Raw genomic sequence first — 20,969 nt, 5'->3', positions numbered from 1 at the left:
TCCTGAATTCTATTACTATGTCAAAACTAAATCTCCAAATACATTGAGGTATAGAGTAAAGCAGAGATTTGCCTCTAGATTACGTAAAACAATCCAAATTAAAGAGCACTTGTATCTTGTAACCAACCGATAGAAACAAGATATTCTGCCTGAAGCAAGAAGGCAGAGGAATTTCAGAATAACAAGAAAAAAATATATGATTGTAATAAACAGACGGTTTAACTTGAGACCAATAAGTACGCCAGTTAGACATTTGAGAAATGGTCCTTCAGGCAGATTATAAACCTGCGTGTAGGTGTGAGTGTGTACTTACACATGCGTAGTCAGCGGTAGTCGGTGGGAGCTCATTAGAGAAATTAAAGGAGAGTTTGAACAATTGGATGTTTTTAAAGAAATGTAAATTACATCTGTTGGTACTTGAACAAAGAGCTTTGCTTTGTTCTTTTAACTAGCATATATCAATTGTTGACAAGCAATTGGGTAATTTGAATATGGTTTGAGGGAATCTGAAAGAAATGCTGTTTTATTTTAGGCTTGCAAATTTATGTGCATAATTATTTTGCCACCAATGTCCTTCCTTCTTGGCAGTGCCTAGATTAATTCTGTTGAATAATAAAAAGTTATAAATGAGTATACAATGGTCACAACATTACTGCATTTGTGAGGAAGCTAAACTATCATATGAATGACTTTTCTTTTCCTCAATATAAGTAAAGTGTGTGTGTGTGTGTGTGTGTGTGTGTGTGTGTGTACACTCGCGCGTGCATGCTCAATAGTGTCAGAGCCTAAATCTGTCTGTGGTGGAATAGAAATTCAATATAAATACAAAAGTGATGAAGAGAAAGCAGCAGCTGCCTACACAGCCTCTCTGCCCATTCCTATATTCAATCTCCCTCCTACTGTATATCATTTTCTAACTTTCTAGTTCATGTCAAAATTTTCCTTTTTAATAAATGCTAATCAGCATCTACAATTATTCCTTATAGAAAGGGAAGTATTTAGTGATCTGTTGAAACTGGTAAAGTTGTGCTGAATACATTTTTTCATCCAAGCCTCAGAAAGCAAGGTTAGTATGACATTGTTTTAGGAAGGGATTTGAGCTTCAGAAAACGAAGTTCCACGTCATGATAGCAGCCGCTAAGAGAGCAGTGTATGGTGTAAGGAGGCCAGGTGTAGCGTAAATGTCAGGGGGTAACCTGTGTGCTAGAAATGAACACCTCCATTTTCATGGATGTTCAAAGGAGCGGTGGGGGATGAGGAAGGTGAGAGCACAGGTGGGCAATGGTGTTGCTTTCCTGAGTTCATCTCCGCTTCACTCCAGTTCCTCCTCTCTCTGGGGGTGTAACACGGGATATCAGATCCAGACACTTGAGTTTGGAGGGGGTTTTTTCATTTTACTGAATAGACACCCCCAAAAACCATCTGGATGGGTGAATTTGATACAATGCATAAGGAGAGCTTGGTTTAAAAGCAAACTTGCAGGTTACTTTTTAATACTGAAAATAATCCAAGCAGATGAATGTGTTTAACAGTTGAGACTTTCAGGTAGTGGGTTTTCTTCAAGCAAGTTTGTGATGTTTTTGCTCTTTATTGGGTCCTCTGTAGAGTCCTTCATGTTTGCATGAGACATACCTGGCAGGCTGCACCACACCTGGTTCCTGCCAGGCATCCATGGTGTGAGCATTGTGTGGCTGTCACATCTCCTGTGGACCCAATATTTGTGGTCTTGAGAGAATAAAAATGTCGGCTGCAGATTACCATCTACTTGGGTCTATGTCATGAGTTAAAGGGCTCCCAAAGCTTTGTTTAATCCTTTTGACAATCTGTGAGCAGTTGTTACTGTACCCGTTTTATAGCTGACAAAAATTCACTTCAGAAAGTGTAAGCAATCTGCACAAAGTGCCACAGCTAATTAGTGGAACACACCTGTGTGGCTGGAGCAAAGGGAGAGGAGCAGGTGGGAGATGACATCAGAGAGGTGGCCATGGGCCCCCCTGCAGTGCACTGTAGGCATGCAGGAATCTGGATTTCATTCTGTGATTATTTTCACCCTTGAGAACATTACTGCATTGAATTGCATTGGTATTTTATTCAGTCAGCTCTTGCTTAGAGTAAGCAACATCTTTACCCAGTGTCATTGCTCAGTGTTGCTCCTAGCATGTGATTCCCTCGTTCTGAATTCAATTTCCTCAACACTGATTCCCTTCAATCATTAAAACCACTCAGTGAGAGTCTGTTAGTGATCACTTCTCTGTGTCTTGACTTATCTGGTTCTTAATTTGTTAGCCCTGTGCCTTTGGCACTTTGAAGCATACTGTGTTGTTACTGACGAAGACCCTGATGTCAGCTAAATCGCCATTTTGTTATAAGTAATCTGTCTTTTTCTCTCTGTTTGTCTGGTAAGATTTTTCTCCTGGTATTGAGGTTAAGAAATTGCAAAGTGATATGTTTGTGTGTGTTTAATGCATTTATTCTGCTTGGGACTTAGTTTGGTCCCTCAACCTAATTTCTCTTCAGGTCTGAAAAATTCTTAGCCATGACTGTGTGGAAAAAGGACTCTGACCCAAAATTCTTGTAGATGTGTGTTAAACCTTCTTCTCCCCTTAAGGTAATTTGAGTTATTTTTGTAAGCACCCATCTCTCCCTCTCTCCCTCTTTCTGTGTCTAATTCCAGGTGATTTCTGTATACCCACTTTCCAGTGAATTCGTGTCTCTTCAAATGTATCAAAAATGCTGTGTACATGTTCTTTGCTTTGTTGATGATCATACTTTTTATTTCTAGAAGTGTTCTTTAATTCTTTTTCAAATCCTCTTTTTTTCTCATAGTGGCCTGCCTTTGTATCATGAGCTCTCTACTTTCTAAAAGTCTTATCAATAATTGTCAATGATTTATATGGTATAATCTCTTTCTGAGTATAATGTTCTTGGGGGTTCTGTGTTTTATCTGTCTGTTCTGTCTCATGGAGAATTGATTCCGTGTGTAGTTTCTATTATTTTCTTTGTGAGTTCAATTTTAGTGCAAATTTTCTTCCAATTTTTATTCAAGTAGTTTTTAACTTATAAATCCTATTTACATTTTTTCAGATTACCCTTAATGTGGGTTCTATAAAAGCATTTGATCAATGCCTAGATTTCACCTCCCCCTTCCCTCTGACAAAGCAGACCCTTCCCGTATTCTGATTTCCTCTCTGCCGTCCCTCATCTCTCCCACTGTAATCTTGTGTGAATTTATATCCAGACACTATGTAGAATCAGCCACAAATTTTCCTGGTGGAATTGTTTCACATCTCGCTTCCTGGTGTCTCACATCATCCCTTTTATTGTGTTCACTTTGTATTTTGCTACAGTAAACTTTGAGTAATGCTCCCAGAGAGGGTGTGTGGTTTGGGGAGCTTCTGTGGGTTTGCCTGACACTGGAGAGTATTTAACGCTTATGCTTGGATGTCACTGGAGCAGGACGCGGTATTCTGAGGTAACATTGTGTAAATCCCTAGACAGCCTACAGCTCATTACTCTCTCGTCTGCTTTGTACAACCTTCCCTTTCCCTCACTCGCTCCACTTCCATTTCAGATATTTGGTAATTATCATCCTGCCGGGTGTGTGGTTGTATCATGGGACCTCCTTGCATGTGGAGTCCTTCTCTCCATGCCTTTGATCACGGTGAATGTTTGTATCTCCCTGCTTCTCCCAGCAGCTCTGTCCCGTGAAGTTATTGGACATCTTACCTGACTTGATCCTGGCTTCTGACTCTTGTCCTAGTGGGTTCTCCTGTTGGTGTGTAGGACTGTGGCTTCGTCTGGAGTGGGTGTTAAATCTGGTGATCCTTGGCCAGCTGGGCTGGAGGTGAGTCCCTGAAATGTGGATTTTGTGTTCCCTTTTTGGGAACACAGTGGTGTTCTGGCTGTTCCACTGTTATGCCCATTAATCTCTTTTCCGATGTAGGTAATATAAAAGTTCACACTAGGCAGGCCTGTCTTACATGCTCTTTGGAAGCCCTTTTATTCCTCTCAGCACCCAGGTCAAGGCCAGCAAGCTTGCTTGTTTGCTTTCTGAGCTGAAAGCTACACCACCTGCTGCTCTTTCCACCCTGCTTTTTAAGACCCGCCCAAACTTTGGCACTGCTGGGATTTTCTCTTGCTTTCCTGATATCTATAATATATATTTCCAAGTATACCCGCTGTAATATAGCCAGCCTTTCTACCTGTGTCTTAGCTGGTCAGCAAGACAGTGTAGCATGACAGCTAAAAGCGTGAATGCTGGAAACCTCTGGCCATCTTTCAAGTCCCACCACCTAGTAGATGTTTAAGTTTTGAAAGTTTTATAGCTTCTCTGTGTTTTAGTTACATAATTTGTAAACTGGGGATAATAACCTTGCCTTCCTCATAGGATGTGTAAGAAATAAGTAAGTTAACATGTGCAAGTCATTTAGAGCTATTATTAGGCAACCAGACAGCTAGCATTATGATCATTGGATGTTCAGGTTTTTGGAAAGTCGGGTTGCCAGGAATGCATGTAGCCTTCAATGTAGCTTTAATATAATAAGTGCTTTTCCAACTGTGCTTTAAATAATCAACTTTTTAAAAAAGTTCCATTTTACATTGGTTCATTGTGTACATACATTGTCTTATAATGTCCAATTTCCACATAAGCCCTGAGAGTCAGGCATTATATCTCCCATCTAGCAAATCAGGAAACTGGAAAGGCAAGTCACTTGCTGAGTCTCAGCGCTGATCAAGGATTCAAGTCCCAGGGTGTCTAATCCTAAAGTCCTTGTTTTTATCATTTTTTTTGAAAACACGTGTTCTTATCTCTAGCTTTAGTGACTGTTCTGGCAAAAACTCATTTTTTTTTTATCCCATAAGACACTAGACATGCCCCGCCCCCGATGGTCTCTGTTCCGTGAACCTGAATTGCTATGGACAAGAAAGGGACAGGAGTTATGTGAGTTATGTGAGATATAAGCTTCTAACGGGACGCGAAACATCACACACAACCGGTAGGTGGACGAAACAGGTGCTGGCTTCAGGTGTGGTTGCTGAGAGAGAACTCTAACCAGAGTGGAGCCTGTACTGCAGTACCTATTACTTCACTCTGCCCTTCAGGTGGCCCTTGCCTTAGCATGGAATTCAATGTAAAACTGACATATTTCCAATAGGCATCAGGAAAACCCAATCTACCCCCAACCTGGCTCTACACTGATTCCAAATTCCTTACAGAGGAAGGTGAGATTTGGAGCAGCAGCACCGTATTTCATCCCCGGCACCACTGTGAGATGTTTTTATTCCAAATTTAAATGGAATCCACAGCCACTGGAACTGGAATTTATGGGTTTCCCCACAAAACACTGTTCTAAAAGGAGAGGGAACCCCTGGGCTGGAGCACACAGCGTTTCCGACACCACGGAAGGATGAGGTGCAAACCGTCATTTCACCCCACTCGGCTAAGATGTGTAGAGTTGTTTGATGTTTTGAAAAGGTGATCACGTTTCTTCACAAATGTCTTGACATGAACTTTTCAGTCTGTTTGACAGAACTGGTTGTCTTAATATTTGTTCAGTTCCTTTTTTGGTTTGTTTTCTGAGCAAAAATAGAATGTTTTCCTTTGAATGTTTGTCTCTCTTCTATGAAGGAATACAATTTGATTCAGTTTTGGTTGTGGGAATGTGAAATTCATTAAGAATTAACCCCAGGATTGAAAACTACTTGCCATCTGAATTTTTCCTCTTATTATTCCCTCAAAGTTCTCGAGGCTGCTGTTTCTGCTGTTGTCCTCAGGTACTGAAAAGCTTCAGCCAAATTGGACGGGTTCCCTCTCAAAGCTAAGGATCCAAGTTTCAGTGGAGTGCCGAGGTTTGTAAAGATGTCCCTCTGTCGGCACAGTAGGGACCAGCAGAGGGACAGATGGGAGACAGCGTGTGGCCACTGGTGGGCTGGGCGGCAGTGGTGAGGCTGGAGGCCATGTGTGGGTTTTGTGTTTTGTCCTCAGTTAGCACTGAACTTAGAGAAATCCTCATCTCTATAAATGGAACATTCAAGAAGGAGGCCCACCTGGCCCTCTCTGCACGGACTGTGATGCCACCTGTTGTTGGCCCCTCCACGTCCTCACTCAGTGCCTGTCCAGGGACATGGATCTGGCCCGCTGCAGGCTCCCAGTCCTTCCTTGCTGCATGTGTCGTGCTAGCTCATTCTATGCTGCATGAAATGGTTATTTTTCCATCCCTTACACCATGTACTTGCAAACACATGCTCCTCCTTTAGTCTACGTCCCTTTCGTAGCTCCCTGTCCATGTTGTACCACTTTAGGGAGGAATCATCACGAAGGAAGTGGAAGAAGTCTCCGTCGGTCAGGGAGGGCCAGAGGAAGTGGCTTTTGCTCATTGTGGGTACAGTCTGGTTGACGGGAAGACAGCCTTTAATCGTAAGTCTGATTTGTCCATGGCAGTGAACTGACGAGAGACAGCCCCCATGAGGAGGGAAAACAAGAGACTTCACACCCGCAGGCGTGGCACCGTGGTTCTCTTTAGGGAAAACCCAGGAGGAAAACGGAGCAGAGGGCACACAACTGCGCGGCCCTGATTTGGGGAGCCGGAGGTATCTGTGCTCCCTTTCTGCATGTTCAAATGCGCTGTCTAGACACATTAGGCTCTAATCACATTTCCAGTGCTCTGCTGTATCGCAAGCTGTGGTCCTCGCTGGGAAGCTGTCTGCCATTGTTTCTGTCCCGAACGGAGATGCAATAAGACATGTGGATAGTGATGTGAAACACTGGTTCTGCCACAGAAACATTGCTTCATGGAAAATTCTAGAAGCTGGTGTATGAGGGTCTGAATGGGGGTAGAGATACGAAATAGAGGAGATACAAAGAGGACATTGGACTCCTCCTCCTCCTCCTCTCCCCTGACTTCATCGTACAAGCAGCTGGCTGGGGGTGGGGGCGGGAGTGGGAGGAGAGGGCAGGGAGCACAGGTGGCCCGTCCTGGCTTCTCACCTCCTCTGGCCCACGCTGTCTCTTTTCTGCTTCCCTGCCACCTCGCATCAAGCAAATTTCAGCTGCTTCCAATTGAAGTGCAAAATTTAGATATGCAGCCAACACCATGCTGATTGATCAGCATAGGTGACATCACTGCCTGTGTACCCCAAGGCAGCCAAACCAGCCACCCCTGAGGTCCTGGGACTCACCCTGCAAGAAGTAGTTGGACATTTTGTGGCCCTGCACCCATCACCCCAGCAGCTTGAAACCGAAGCTTGGAACGGGTGCTACCATTTGATTAGAACTTGTATAAATCTATAACTTATCTTTTTCTCCTTAACATAAAAGTGTAACCCAGCAGCACACTGAAGTTGACCTGCAAGGGTTGGAAAACACGTCACATTTATGTATCCTTCTCCATCCTAAACGCATAATGGTTTTGACTTAACAGTTTCCTGATGGTCTGCCGCAGTACCCAGAGCTGACTTTGGAAGGAAGAGAAGAGAAAACATGGACGTAAAAAAGATTCACGTCTCATATCATCACAATGTCCACCTAGAGAAAGCCAGCTATGGGAGGGCAGGGGTGTGACAGCAGAGCCCTGTCTGCCCTCGCCTCATCTGAGCAGCTACAGCTCAGCACCACCTGTGGCCTGACATGGTGTCCTTTTAGGAATGTGCTTAGCCTGACACTTCGCCCTCAGACTTCTGTTTATCAGATACAAACCATAGCTCTTCAAAATAAAATTATATCTCCATCTAATGTATACTCAGCACCTTCATTTCCAAGGACCCCAAGCACATCCACAGCCCTGTCTTCCAATGAAAGAATTTCCAGACACACCCAGGAGCAGTGTCCCTGAGCCTTAAGGGAGAGAGGAGAGAAGGGACCCAAGGCTCTACGCCAATTGTCACCTGCTCTTCTGGGCCCTGCTGTTTGTGCCCCAAGTCTCCCAAGAGTCCCATGCAGAGCAGCACCTCAGCTCCTGGCTCTCACGCCTTTCCCCACCAGAGTCCCAAGATCTTAGGTGGCGGGAAAGAGAGAGATGGCACCTCCCACCTCTGTGTTACTTCCAGGCCCCTGCACAGACAAGAGTCTCCCTTGGGTCGTGTTGGGGGGGAAGGATGAGTAATGGCTCCCATGTAGAGTGACCAACAGGGGCAGCCCCGGACCCCCAGCCACCTGCCCTGTAGGTGCCCTTCCACAAGGAAGTGCTTCTAAAGGCTTTGCTGGAAATGATGGACAGATGGCTTCCTTGCAAAAAGCATTTAAATTTCAGAACATGCCAAGCACCAGACAAATCGCTCCCATTATAATTCTACCTATCCAAATTAAATTTGAAGCTAGTAATTCCCAGATAGTCATTCAAAACAAACACATCCATAAAAACTAACCTAGCTTATTGAAGGAGCCAACAACAGATTCTTGGAAACAGAAAACAATTGTAAGTAGTAGCACTGAAAATCTGGAGTCCGTGCCGTCCAGTCCCTGGAAACAGAATTTACAGGGCACCTCCCTACTCTGTCACCTCTCCTTGCCATCCTCCTGATCGATTCTGTTCCCCAGGGACTGGACCTCAGAGCTGGGGGTTTGCACACATCACCGCAGCTCCAGCAGCCCAGAGTCGGCTTCCGACAGGACGGACAGCAGTTTTCTAGCAGCCATGTGTGTCATCATGAACAGAAACCCCTCCTTGGCGTCTCACCAAGTGCAAGCCAGGCTTGACAGTTGCCCTTCTTTCCATTAAAGAACATGCATGCGCCTCCCACATGCTCATAATCACACCTCTTTATTCACACTCCATTTTTTATGCTTCACATCATCACGGCAGCTGAAATTTGGGCTCAGGAATGAAAGGAACATGCACATCCTGAAGCTGAAAAGAAGAAGTATACAGAAAAATGAGCTGATGAGATGGCCATTGGAGCCGGCTTACTCCATTGCACAACATGAACTAAATTCTCAAAGAAAACTTTGATACCAATATGTAATATTTTAAAATGTAGGCCAAGTACCAGGCGTACATTCATCAGGAAGGAATTAGAAGGGATTTATTATGTGATGAAAACGTAAGGATATAATCTCTCTGGGCTACCTGTACTTTCAATTTGCATATTATATTCAAACACAAATTGATCTGCAAATAAAAGCAGCATAAACTTAAAGCTCTGTGTGTATTTCTAGAAAGACCATGCACCTCCCTCTTCTCTGGGTTTACTCATTTTCTGAAATGTCATAAAACTGTTTTGTGTATTTTACTTATATTTTTGACGTTCTTAGAAATCAAAATGAGCCCTAATGTACCTTTAATTGATTTGCCTGACTCAGAGTTAAAGCACAATTTTAATACATTTTGATTCTTCAACTTACATACCGGTGATCAAGGTCCACAACCTCACAGTAGCTATCTTTTAGAAAAAAAGAAGTATTTTTATTACAGAAACTTTGGGGGAAGGAGAAGAAGAAAATAAAAACCACTCTTCCTAATCCCATCACTCAAAACTAGTCTCCATTAGATTTGAGGAAGCAAATACATTCTTTTAAATGACAAAAGTCCAAGTGGGGTCCCCACAGATTCACTGGCCCCAGCAACTGCTGACCTGGGCTGTGCCCCAGGCTTGGCAGTCGATCTGTCCCAGAAAAGCAAGACAAACAAACCTCGGCTCCTTCTCAGGACAGAAACAGAAGAAAAATCCTGGATTAATTGTTAAAAAGAGGATGTCACCACTCAGAAATATGAGAAACCTGGAAAAATATTCCTCATAGATTTTTTTTTATCCCTTGAAAAAAGGCTATAAATCAATCAAAGGAAGAGGTTCCAGTTGCAAAGAGATAAAATCGGAAGGCAGAAAGAAGGAAGCCAGGGCAGCGTGAGATATGAGTGCTGAGCCCACGACACGTGGTTCCGGAGGCGGCCTGAGCTGAGCCCTCCACCAGCCCACAGCACAGGCCCCTGGTCCCGTGACTGTCTGCTGCTCCTGAAGTGGCATTAAGGAAAGATTTAGTTAGTGCTTAAATTTATCGGCATATTCAAACGTTTTCTTTCTGCTTATGAATGGTTATACAGATTAACAGTTCAAGTGGACATTTTGGATATTCATCCTAATCCTTTGGATATTTGGTCCCAATGACACAATGAACTGATTGCTACCTTCTTTACTTTAGTGTGTGTTTGTCAGGTAGATAAACTCTACCTGGCCTATTAGAGCATCGATCCCGTAAGAACAAAGGTATCGCAGCCCAGGAAACTGGTGTATTTAAGTGACTGAGGAATCCGTAGCTATTGTAATGGTGCGCGCGCACACACACATGCACACACACACACACACACACACACACACACACGAGGAAGAACCGTGTACCAGGTGCTGTGCCACGTGCCCTACGATCCACCCTGTCTTTCTCAAAAGTCAGTTACGGTCAGTCCCATTTCATGGGTGATAAAGTAAGACTTTGAAAAGTTGTTATTTAGTGGAGAATCACACAGTACTGAAGCTATTATTTCATGCAACTCTCAGTTTCACCAACTACAGCACAACATGGGCTGTTTAAAATTGGCCAATGGAATGACATGAGCATAATGAAAGAGAAAATGGTGGGAAAGCCTTCATAATGGAGGATGTGCCAGCGGCCCAGGACATCACACGAAAAGCACACAGAGCTACTTTACTTAGAAGAGGTTAAATTACACAGCTTTTTCCCTTTGCTCGTTAGCAAAATCATGAGATCGAAAAACATCATTCATTCGTTTGTTAGAGATATCTGCTGCACACCACGGATGCACAGAGCATTGGAATACGCACTGCAAACACCGTTTGTGAAGCCCTCAATGTGTCCCCAGCCTCATCTAGCTTATAGCCTAGGGAGGAACAGCTGTTATTATTAAAATTACTTTTCATAAAATGGCATATATATGCTTCAAACAGGGAATTTAATGGTGATGCATATTTTTTCTCCATCCTGGGAGATAGTACTCAAAGCACATCCCACAAGGGACGCCATGAGCCAGAATGTGGTCCGACTGTTTGTCCTCAGCCAGGACACTCCCCCTATAGTGGTGACCACAAAACGGAAGTGAACACCTCCTGTGTGTCCTCCTGGGTAATGGTGAGTGTTAGCATTGCTACTACCATCATTGCTTCATAAAGCTGTCCCCTGCTGTCCTGTCCCTCACCACGAATGCTTTTACACAGCTTTATGAAAGTGTATTTTACATAAAATAAAACAAAACAAAATAAAATTCACCCAATTTAAACACACGGTTTGATGAGTTATGATTAAGAGTACACAGTTGTACAATTCCCACAACAGTCAAGTTCTAAGATAGACATTTTATTCCTCAAATTTCCCTCAGGGTCCTTTGCAGAGAAAGCATTTCATAGAATTCAGGACCCATGATAAAAACTCTCAGGAAATTAGAAATGAAAGGGCGTTTCCTCAACCAGGTAGAGGCAGCTATGAAAAACCTCCAGCTCACCACATATTTATGGCAGAAGGACTAATACTTTATCCCTAGGACCACAGGTAATGCTGTGTGCCTTCTCCACTTCTATTCAACGTTGTGTAGTACGTATTAGCTAGTGCAATATGCCAAGAAAAAATGAAAGACTCACAGATTGGAAAGGAATAAGTAAATATCTATCTTCAGATAACATGCTTCTGCATATAAAAAGTCCTAAAGATAAAAACAAAATGTTACTAAAACAAATAAGTGTGTTTAACCAGATTGAAGAATATAAGGTTGATATATAAAAATTATTATTATATTTCTGTGTACTAGTAGCCAAAAATTCCAGAATTGAAATTTTAAAAAGTGATTACATTTATAAGATAAAAACATAACTATGAATAAATATAGCAAAAGATTTGCAAAACCTCTTTACTAAAATCCACAAAACTGCCTACAGAAATGAATAGAGGTGGAGTAAGTTCTGTGATTGGATGACTCAGTATTGGTAACATGGGAATCTTCTCCAAATTGATGTTCAGCTCCAAGGCAGTCCTTGTCAAAACCCCCGCAGGCATTGTCTAGAAATTCACAAACTAATTCAAAATGTACATGGAAATGCAAAGGACCTAAAACTAACAAAAAAAAAGTTTAAATGAAAGAAGAAAATCAGTGGATTTAACATTACCTGATTTCAAAATTTGCTAAACTTATAGGAATTGAGAAAGTATTGGCATATCAATAGTCATACAGATGGATTCACTGAGACTTGATTTGTGGCACGACATAAGTTCCACCCTAGTGCAAGTTCCATTTGAACCTGAAAAGATGTATACACAGTTGTTTGGGAGTAGAATATTTTATAGATAATTAAATCAGGTTGGTTGAAAGTGCTGTTCAAGTTTTCTGTATCCTTAGGGAGGTTGTTGCATTAGTTACCGAGAGAGGCAAGCTACAATTTCCAACAATATTTATATTGTTGGTTAATATTTATATTTATGGTTAATATTTCTAGTTTCCTTTCCATTTTTCCAGTTTTTGCTTTATGTATCATGAAGGTCTGTTTTTTGGTACATAAACATTTATAATTGTATATGTTTCTTCTATAGTTTCCTTTTCATCATTATGAAATACTTATTTTTTTCCTCTACTTTTGCCTTGAGGCATCTTTTGTCTGGTATTTAAATAGGCATTCTGCTTCCCTGATGCTTAGTGTTTGCAGGGCATATATTTTTACATTCATTTAATTTCATTCTAGGTATGTCCTTGAGTTTAAAGTACATCTTTATTTAGGCAGCATATAGTTGTATCTTGCTTTCTCATTCAGTTGGATAAGTTATAACTTTGAAGTGCTTATTCCATTCACATTTCATGTGATTATTGACATGGTTGAATTTATATCTGCCATTCTTTTTTTCTCTTATCTCTTTTTGTTCCTCTGTCCTTATTACTAATTTCCTGTTCTAAACAAATATTTTTAGTATACATTTTAATTTCCCTTTTTACTTTTTAGCTACATTTCTGTACATGTTTGTTAGTGGTTGTTCCAGGTATTACAATACGAACCTTAAACTTTCAAAATCTACTCTAAGTCAATATTAATTTGTTTCTGGTAAAATATAAAAGTTTAGCAATGTTCTTGCTCCATTATACTCTTTCATTTCATATATATATACATTATAATATCAAAAATAGTGTCATGATTTTACTTTAAACATCCATCTGTTTTTTAAAGAAATAAAGAGGGAAAAAAATTTCTTTTAGCTTTACTGACATAATTACTGTTTCTGATGTGCTCTGCTCTGTCTTCCATATCTAAGCTACTCTCTGGTGATCTGGTCCCTTCAGTTTGAAGCACTTCATTTAGCATTTCTTGTAGGGCAGTTCTGCTAGCAATACATTTTCTCAGTCATTATTTTCCTAATGGTGTCTTTTTTTCACTTTTTTTGGAAAAATCATTTGCTGCATATTGAATTCTTGCCTGATGAGTAATTACTTCTCCCTCTTTCAGCACCCTGACTCTGCCATCCAATGTCTTTTTGCCTCCACTGTTTCTAATGAGAAGTCAGACATTAATTTTATTGTCCCACTGTGTGTGATGAGTTGATTTTCTCTTCCTGCTTTTAAGATTTTCTCCTTATTTTTGTCTTTCAGTAATTTGACTGCTGTATTTCTAGGCTTTGTTTTATTTGTGTTTATTCTACTTAAGGTTCATTAAAATTCTTAGATCTGTAACAGTTTTTCATCAAATTTGGAGAGTTTCATCCATTAATTTTTAAAACATTTTTTCTGGCTCTTTCTCTCCTCTTCTGTTTAGACTCCTATTACATATACGTTGAAATGCTTGTTGTCCCAGAGATTTCTTAAAATATAATTATTTTTAATAGTTTTCTCCCTGTTTTTGTATTAGATGATTTCTATTGATCTATTTTGTAGAACACTTTTTCTTTCTTCTGCCATCTTGAATCTGCTATTTGACCCATCTAGTAATTTTCATTTCAATTATTGCACTTATCAGCTCTAGAATTTCTATTTGATTATTTTTTATAGTTTCCATGTGTGTGTATTGAGGTTTCATATTTGTTCATATATTATTAGCATATTTTACTTAATTTTTTGTACTTTTCTAAATATTAGAAAATATATATAATGATTACTTACAAATTTTTGTCTGCTAAGCCCAATGTCTGAGTATTCTTGGAGTCAGTTTTTATTCACAGTTTTTTTCCTTATCATGTGGTGCACTTTCCTATTTCTTTGAATGTCTAATAATTTTTGCTTAAAAATGACATTGTAGAGAATGCATTTGCAGAATTTTTTACTCTGTTTTGTCCTTCTGAAGTTTTTGATTTTGTATTGTAAGAGGCCGTTGATTTATTTAGACATAAACTATGAAATCTGGCTTCATGAAACCACTGTTGGTTCTGCTCATATATTTTTAAGCGTGGACCCATATGGGTCTCACCTGTACTTGTGTAGTCTAGTGGTCAGGTAATTTGGATGGATGTTACACGTCCATGATTGGCTGCCAGCTCTGTGTGGGTGAGGAACACTTTCAAAGCAGCACAAATTCATAAGTCTCCCAGGCATGGCTTGTCCTCAGGTCACCCAGCTGCATGTGTAATTAAGCAGTTACCTATGTGGATACGCTGATTTTATTATCTCAACCTGTCTATCGTTCTCTTCCTTCCAAAGTCTCCATCTATATTTGCAGCTGCTCCGCCTTCACCTCAAACCAAGTTTCCACCCCCAGCAAGTGAGCTTCAGATTTTTGCTGCCGGATCTGGATGGAGCTGTCCGCAGGCCAGAGGGCTGCACATCACCCTTCTAACCTAATGCAGTAGCACTTTTTCATGAGAAAATGTTCCTCACATTGCTGCCTACTGTCGGTCATTTGTTTTTTTCAATCATCTGCCCATTTTTGTTCTTTTGTTTTCCTGTTGGGGAAATTGCCCAACCTCTTTACACCATTATTATCGGAGCTTTAGTTCCCAAAACCCACCGTTCACAAGAATCTTCACGAGAAAATCCCAATTTATTGAGACAGTGTGTTCCATACCTTATCTTCCCATCACAAAAATAAAATAACAAATGTGTAATAAGTTGAAATGATTCTCCTTCAAAGTATTGACCTACCTTGAAATGATTACCACTAACCATCATATTTCTTGTGTGTCACCTAACGTTCATTTAATCCCCATATAAGGAAATCATATAAGAAAAACATTATCATGATCTCTTTACAGGTGGGGAACTGAGGCACATAGATGAAAATCAATTTGACTAAAGTTATACAACTAGTAGGTAACGAAGCCAGGATTCAGACCCGACCATTCTGGCTCTTGAGCCCATGCGTAAGCCATTGCCCTCTTCTGCCTCTTGAGTTCCGGAAACTGACTCAGGAAGACTCAATGCCAGATGCCCAGGGCACCATGGTGCTGCACCCACACTTGCCCTCTGCAAGTGTACATCTTTGTGGGGACCCATTTCCTGATAATGTCCATAAGATCCAGCCTGATGAGATTCCTATATTTTCATGCAGGAAGGGGAAGGCTGTGTTTCTGTGCGATTTTACAGTTTGCATGTGCTTACTTCAACTCTGAGACTGTGACTAAAATAAATGCCTGTGTTAAGTGAAAGCATGACATCAATTCATGAGGAACACCATAAGAACTTCCTTTTATGAAAAAATCATTGTGACATCGCATCTGAGTTCTCTCAAGCAGCCCTAAAGACACGGCTTAGGACATTGGAGTGGATTCACTGAGATAGAAATGAGTCCCTTCAAGGTCCATTTCACCTGACATGTCTGTGAGATGGCCAGGAAGGGGACGGGGGTGTATGTGAACACAGGAGGGGTGCACAGGAGGTATGGGGAGAACACAGGTGGGGACTGAGTCGTTTAAAAGTAAAAGCACACAATGCAATGTGCAGGTGATGTATTACAGAATTGTACACTTGAAGCCTATCTAACCTTATTAATCAATGTCATCCCAATAAATTCAATTTTAAAAATCTATAAGCAGATAGAAGGAACATATTTGTTCCACAATACACAACTTTTCCAACATTGCTTGTGAAACAGTGGTCTATCTAACCTGCGTTTGCAGTCAGATCATCCAAAAAGAGTCCCGGTATTTTGTTGGGTCATTTTGAGAGTAGAGAGACGCTGTAAGATGCCATGTACTTAGCTGCCCAACCTTCCTGCTCCTGTGTTTTGTGTGATGGAAATTTCTCCCTAGTGGGCTCATGTTTATGATTCCAGTAATGTGCTTAATGAAGCTTGTGAAAAATTTATCTATCTTATTGATTTTTTAAAGCCAGATTTAGATTTATTATTTTATTTCAGCTATCATTTTCATTGTTTCCTATTGCATTACTTTTAACACCATTTTATTTACTTCTCCCTAATGTTTTTGTTGGTGTTTTTGGATTTTTTCCTAGTTTATTGAGATGAGGACATATTTTTTATATATAGTTTCTTTTCTTGAATAATGGTAGCAGTCTTTATATATAGCACTTATTTTACTCATTAGGTTTTTACACAAAGTGCTTTTTTAATTGCTTTGTAATAATTTTAATTTCAATTTTAATTGTCTCTTCAATCCATGAGTTACCTGGGAGAGTGGTTCTCAATATCTGAAGAGTCAAAGGTTTTGTTTGGTTTTGTTTTTAATCTTTTAGTATTCATTTCTAATGTGTATTAGCTCATAATCACAGACTTGAGAACTAAAAACCCCTCTACTTATTATTTATTTATATATTTATAAATTTTTAATTACCTTTTTTAAATTAATTCTTGCTCTTATTTTTTTCTATGGGAGCTATCTAATTAAATGATGTTTATAAAAGTCTTTCACCATACTATTACATTTGTACTTAGAGTTTTTTTCTATGTGTTGAACATTAACTTATTTGGTGTATTAAGGTTTATTACTGGTGCATTTTATTCATAAATTGTGACACTTTTCTATTGGTTTAATATCCTCTATATTGTTTAGAGTTTTTAATATTAAATTCTACCTTGCCTTATATTAGCATTGCTTTTACAGCTTTTTGCTTCTTGCTCTCACTTCCCTGATCATGGGTTGTTCATACCAGGGAGTGAGAGTCTGACAAAGAATGGGACACGCTCATGGTCCCAAAGCATCGCTCCACAAATGATTTGATTACAAGTGGAAAATTAATAACTTTGGGGTGGGAAAACCTGGTGGGCACCACTTTCATGAAATCATCAAAGACAATTGTATCAGCAAAGAGACCAAGGGACATCCTTGGCTCCTGATATGATGCACAGAAGATGATAAAACATCACTTCTGTAATGTGGCTGCAAAATACATAGTAAGCTAAATATAATGATGAGGAAACAGTAGGCAAACCCAAATTGAGGGTCACTCTACGAAATAACTGGCCCAAATTCCTCAAAAATATCAACGTCCTGAAGGACAAAGAAAGATTGAGGAGTTCTTCCAGATTGGAGATTAATTATATATGACAACTAAGTGAAACGTGTGATCCCAAATTGGATCCTGAGCAGGAAAAAAGTTGTGTAAGTGACATTATAAGGACAGCTGGTGAAATGGGAATGTGAAATACAGATTAGCTAACAGGGTGTGAATGTCCTGATTTTGATAATTTTACTGTGGTTGTGTTAGAGAATATTCCTCTCCTCAGGGAGTTCACGCTGAAGTATTTAAGGATAAAGAGTCACCATGTGTGTAAGTTACTCTCAAATAGTTTAGAAAAATGGTGTAGGTGTGTATAGAGATTAATGAAATAAATGTGACAAAATGATAACTGTTAATGGTTCTGATGAAGGTTATACAGAAAATTATATTATTCTGACATCTTTTCTGCAAAGTTGAAATTTTATCAATCAAAAATTTTACCAAAAAAAGAGGAAATTGTATACATTTATATTTTAATTGGTTTATTTGATTTTATTATCTCCATCTTACCTAAGTTAATTAACTTTACATATGTTTTCATCTTTTTTCATTTCCCTATTTTTGCTGCTTTGGTCCACTTGCTACCACTTCCCTTTTTCTCTGGATCACTCTGAAGTCGCTGTGTATTTCCCGTCCCACTAGTGGATATCTTCCATTTCTCAATGGCTGTAATTCTAAATGGACATCTAGATGGCTGGTGAATGCAAGAGACCACATATTTGTTCCGCATGAGGCCCAATAAAGCATGGCCCTCTCCCCCACTCTGCATAAAAGTACAAAACTTTACCTCTTGTTTCCACCCTTATATAACTTGTCCTAGTTAATGTCACCACTCTGCTCCCAGCCACCATGCCAGGGACCCGTCATCGTCCTCCACTCCTCTTTTCCTCTCTGCTGCTCAACACCAAGTTCTGTACTTTCCATCTCAGCACCATCCATCCAGGCAACACGTCCCCGTCCCCAGGGCAGAGCCCTCCTCAGCCTCACTGCTGTCCCAATGTCCTGACATGCCCTCCTGTCCTTCTCCCACTCCACCTTCCACGCCGCCCCTGAGTTAGGTTCTAGATGCACATGTCTGCTGATGTCACTTCCTGACTTTAAACCACAGTAGGCGCCCCCATTTTCTGAGGGTAAAGTTCAGGTGAGAATGAAAGTCATGAGGCAGCTTTGATATGCTGTGTGGCCACCTCCTCTCCCTGGCTCAGGGTCCTGTTCCTGGGCCTCCATTATTCGTGGGTAGTTGTTCTCTGTTTGGATAGCCTGGCTTCCCCTTCTCTATCTGCTCCACCCTTCTTTACCTGCTAATGACACAGGATCCTCGTAGCAGACGCATGTCAGATTCAGCTTGGCTCCCTGCTGTCAACATGGTGCCTCAGTAGACTTTTGGTGAGTAAATGCTTGAGAAGATGCACACCGGGAAAGTTAAACAGCAAGAATATGGACCAGGCTCAGGAACCACTGCTGCCTAGTTCCCATAGGAGGCAGGGTTAGCCTGGGGCTTCTGTGGTCTCTCCCTGACTGTGAAACCAGCCCTGCACTCACCTTCTGGGATGACCTCAGCCAGAGCGTCCTGTGACCCTTCACCCATTTTGTTCACATCCAAAGTGGGGCCCAGAGTGACACCTTCCTTTGTGCCCACAGCATTTGTCTTCCTTTCAAAATGATCACTTGAGGATGAGATTAAAACTGGCCTCACGGTGAATGTCAGGACTGGCAAATCAGTTTGGGGGTGCAGAGGCTGCTTGGGAAGGACCCTGGATGCTGGCAGACTGCAGTGCTGCCACTGAGCACAACGCCTCAACAAGTTTGGGTCCTCACTCCAGTCTAGGCTCTGCTGACCTGGCTGTATCCCATATCCTGGGATAGCTACCAAATCCAAATCAAAGACAAGAATGGATCCCATTTCAATAAATGAAATGGGGTTAAAACAAAAGCCACAGGATGAAGTGGTGGCTTCTAATTTGAGGATAATAAGCAAGGAGAAGAGGGGCAGGTTTTCACTGGAGCTCTGACGCCAATAAGTGCAGGAAAAAGCCATTTCCATAAATTATGGAAATAGGCACTGGTCTCAAGTGTCTCCCATTTTCATATTGTTTTGCCGCCTTAATGACATAGGCTATTTTCCCAGCATCTGTTTTTGGGGACCCTCCCTTCCCCTTGTGCTTCATTACAAATTCAGTGTCTCTTCCTCACAATGAGTGTTATGTTGCATTGTGTGCGAGTGGATTGTGGGTCATTGTGAGAAATGGCTTATCCGCAGAGCACGTTACGACGTGACCCTGGAAAACTATCTGGATGGTTTGATAGCACATGTGGTGTGGCACACAGATGCACACACGTTCCGCGAATGATGGTGGGGGGGAGGGGGGGCTTGGAAAGTATTCCCAGGAATCCCGATTTGATCGTATACAGGCGCGGACGTTATGTTTAGCATTCCCAAGGAGCAGTGCGAGTTCAAAGTCAGCTAGAGACTGTGTTGGATGAAATTTTAAGGGCAATCTGAAATTATTATCCACAGCAGTAAGGGACAACATACCCAGGAATTAAACCTCAGCCATCCAATACTGAAAGACATAAACAGCGTGGACGTTAAACGATCAGCTGCAGTGGACACCAAGCTTCTCTGACTGGCTCTGGGACCCTAGGTGAACGAGAGCAGAAGGAGGGGCAGCAGGAGGACGCCTGGGGCCACGGAGAAGGGCTGCCCCACCCCTCACGCTCACTCAAAACAGGAGCCCCCCCACCACCAGAACACCGACCTCTCATGCTCAGAAAGGACCCCAGAGAAAAAGCAGAACGTGGTTCTTCGGGGTGAGGTGAGTGTGGAGTAGCATACCTGAGCTGCCCCCTCTCCAGCCCCGCCTCACACCCCTTTGTCCTCCCTCCAGCCTCTGTATTAGCGTCACTGGCCGTGTCTTCTGGACATAAGCTGGGGTCCATCAACGTGGGGAGTGGTGTCAGTATCACCTTCATATTTGACTTTGAGTCTTACCTCCAAGAAGCCTTAACAAAATTGCTTTACCACAAAATTCTTAGTTACTAAAAAGACTTGCACTTTATTTTCTACTACATTTACAAAAGCTAACAGTATGCGGCTCCCATAAACAGTCATTTCTACTTACTCACTTGGTCAAGAGTGCCTGACAGCTCAGACCCTAAGGCTTCCAGGTAGAGAAAACCATGCTCTCCTGAGAATGTTAGGCTGTCAGCTATCACTTCCTGCCTGTCACCATGATGCCCTCTAATGACCTCCCAATTTCCACAGCGTCAGTGTTCCAGTCTGCTCTGAACCAGGATCCCAGCCCATGCTGCATGTTAGGCACGGTCCATTAGATAAGATTCTATTTGAATCGGGTGAGGGCTCAGGCCTTTGGAGAGATGCTTTAGGGAGATCAGAGATCTCTTTGATTATTTTTGATAGCAGACACATCCTACAGAGTCGGAAGTGTCCCTCTGAAAATTCATGGTAGAAAACCCCCAGTGCTGGGCCAGATGGACCCATGTCCTTTTGGGGAGTCCACTTCATAGTTGATGTAGAGGCCTGACCACCGCATTGTATTTCTGAAACTGATGTTGAATAATACTGTATGTCAACTATAATTA

This window comes from Hipposideros armiger, unplaced genomic scaffold (genome assembly GCF_001890085.2).
Source record: "Hipposideros armiger isolate ML-2016 unplaced genomic scaffold, ASM189008v1 scaffold_193, whole genome shotgun sequence".
Lineage (NCBI taxonomy): Eukaryota > Metazoa > Chordata > Mammalia > Chiroptera > Hipposideridae > Hipposideros > Hipposideros armiger.
This window is presented reverse-complemented; position numbering follows the sequence as displayed.